This window comes from Schistocerca cancellata, chromosome 2 (genome assembly GCF_023864275.1).
Source record: "Schistocerca cancellata isolate TAMUIC-IGC-003103 chromosome 2, iqSchCanc2.1, whole genome shotgun sequence".
NCBI lineage: Eukaryota > Metazoa > Arthropoda > Insecta > Orthoptera > Acrididae > Schistocerca > Schistocerca cancellata.
Window position 1 is genome coordinate 63,489,497 of NC_064627.1, and position 2,548 is coordinate 63,492,044.

At 44.1% G+C, this 2,548-nt stretch overlaps 1 pseudogene; it reads right to left on the reverse strand.

Annotated features, from left to right (window-relative positions):
• Positions 1-844: 844 nt before the first annotated feature.
• On the reverse strand, positions 845-962 carry LOC126163544 (5S ribosomal RNA; annotated as a pseudogene).
• Between the last annotated feature and the right edge of the window lie 1,586 nt (positions 963-2,548).

Below are 2,548 nucleotides of genomic sequence, written 5' to 3' on the forward strand. Positions count from 1 at the left end.
ACTATTGTCTTATGTTCTGCTAGTTTACAATTTATTATTTTCAGTGCTTTGCTGTTAAAAAATTTCAGTTCAAATACGAATATGAATGACAGAATTATTTTAACAGCTGGTAAGTGCATCTTATTTGATGCAAACTGAAACTCAAAATTGAAAACTCGTTGCGTCCAGCAAATAAATGTAACATAACCCACAGAGCCGCCCAAAGATGTAAGCTCTTGAGAACCATCATGAGAGAAAATGAAAATGAATGACGCAGATAATTATTGTAAATTATCTTTCATGTCATAACAATCAAAAATTTCCAGTCCACAATTAATTTATCTTTTATGTCATAAACAGCCACAGTTTCCAAACCACAGACAAAAGATCATGTTAATCCAAATGATAAATAATTGTTTCAGCTACACACAGTGATTTAAAAATCGTATCCTGCATAAAAATACTGAAAACAGAAAACCACCTCTACATTAGTTAATTTGAAAATTAAACTCTCGAACACTGAATAAAGGCAGTGTATTCTACAGTAACACTACGGCACAAATATTTGTATATTATTAATAACAGGAGTTCATTCTTACGTTTCTCCTTTTCCACCACTCAGCAACTATTTAAAACCCGTTATAAAAACTTAAATAAACTCCTCCCGATAAGGCCATGAAGGCCAACGGCACCGACCGGCCGCCATGACATCCTCAGTCCATAGGCGTTACCGGGTGTGAATATGGAGGGGCATGTGGTCAGCACACCGCTCTCCCGGTGGTATGTCAGTTTCCGAGACCGGATCCGCTACTTGTCGATCAAGTAGCTCCTGACTTTGCCTCACAAGGGCTGAGTGCAGCCCGCTTACCAACAGCGCTCGACAGACCGGATGGTCACCCATCCAAGTGCTAGCCCAGCCTGACAGCGCTTAACTTCGGTGATCTTACGGGAACCGGTGTTACCACTGCGGCAAGGCCGTTGGCATACTCATTATACTCCCTTTAAAATTTTAAATTACCATCTTAATGGGGATAAAGAAACGTATATAACTGACCATTACAATTTTACGGATTAAAACAACATGCGTGGCTAGAGATCTAGATCAGATCGCTACTTCTACTGATAGGATGGTAGCAGTTCTGCCATCATAGGTCCAGTAACACAAAGACTAAAACATAAAACATTTCACGAGGCTCTCCCCTTTCCTTCTAAGCTCTGGAGAGACTTTCCCACGATGCTGAGAGATTAGAACTTTGGAAGGAAAGTATATAGTGGGGAGCCAGCCAGTCCACAGCGTCAAAGGTCCTGCTGAGAAGCATTCTTTTACTCTGAGCTGTGGAGATGAGGTGCTCTCGGTGGTGGGAACACAATGCCATCGAAAGCCTGAGATCTGCGTTCGAGTCATGGCCCAACAAATTGTTTTCACTTTTCTCTATTAACTTCAGAGAGACAACGAGTCACTCACTGCCCGGTGCGACCACTTTTTATTTTGGGGGGCCGTGAACTTGGCTATGAAGTAGTCGAGCTAAGGAAAACGCTCGTTATTTCTCTCCGACAATGACATTACGTGAACAGTGCTGCACGCTGCAAGAGTCGCGATATTGAGGAAGCTGGTAGTTAGGATCAGGTGAGCGGAAGCAGCTGTCCGCATACCACGTCAATTCCTGTGCAGAAAGCTCACATGCAGTTAATGATGCAGCGCTCACATCGTTGCAGCAGTGTTTACCAAGGTCACATCTGTAGCGTCCGTTGCGTCGATTCAGTCACTACTTCCCATTAAAACTCTTTATTCCCAGAGGCGTGCCAACTCTACTGTAAAGCTGCGGGAACACGGAGCACGTCTACCAGAAATTCTTTCGACTTGCAACTGCTGGCGACTGTCGCATGTGTTGGGTGTCCACTGCCAACCTGACGAACGTGGCTTTATAAATTTGGACAGCCTTTTCCAGAGGAGTAACAGCGATCTGGAGATTCAAGTGGATTAAAACAACATTCTATATCGCAACAATATTTTATCTATGATCTGTTTCGACTTAATGCAGAAACCATCTTCAGAAAGTGATCATCAATTGGTTGCTACTGGAGGCTCCTCGGATGCTCGTTTCTTGAAGGTGATTTCTACATAAAAAAAACGCTCATTAACAAAATACACTCCTGGAAATTGAAATAAGAACACCGTGAATTCATTGTCCCAGGAAGGGGAAACTTTATTGACACATTCCTGGGGTCAGATACATCACATGATCACACTGACAGAACCACAGGCACATAGACACAGGCAACAGAGCATGCACAATGTCGGCACTAGTACAGTGTATATCCACCTTTCGCAGCAATGCAGGCTGCTATTCTCCCATGGAGACGATCGTAGAGATGCTGGATGTAGTCCTGTGGAACGGCTTGCCATGCCATTTCCACCTGGCGCCTCAGTTGGACCAGCGTTCGTGCTGGACGTGCAGACCGCGTGAGACGACGCTTCATCCAGTCCCAAACATGCTCAATGGGGGACAGATCCGGAGATCTTGCTGGCCAGGGTAGTTGACTTACACCTTCTAGAGCACGTTGGGTG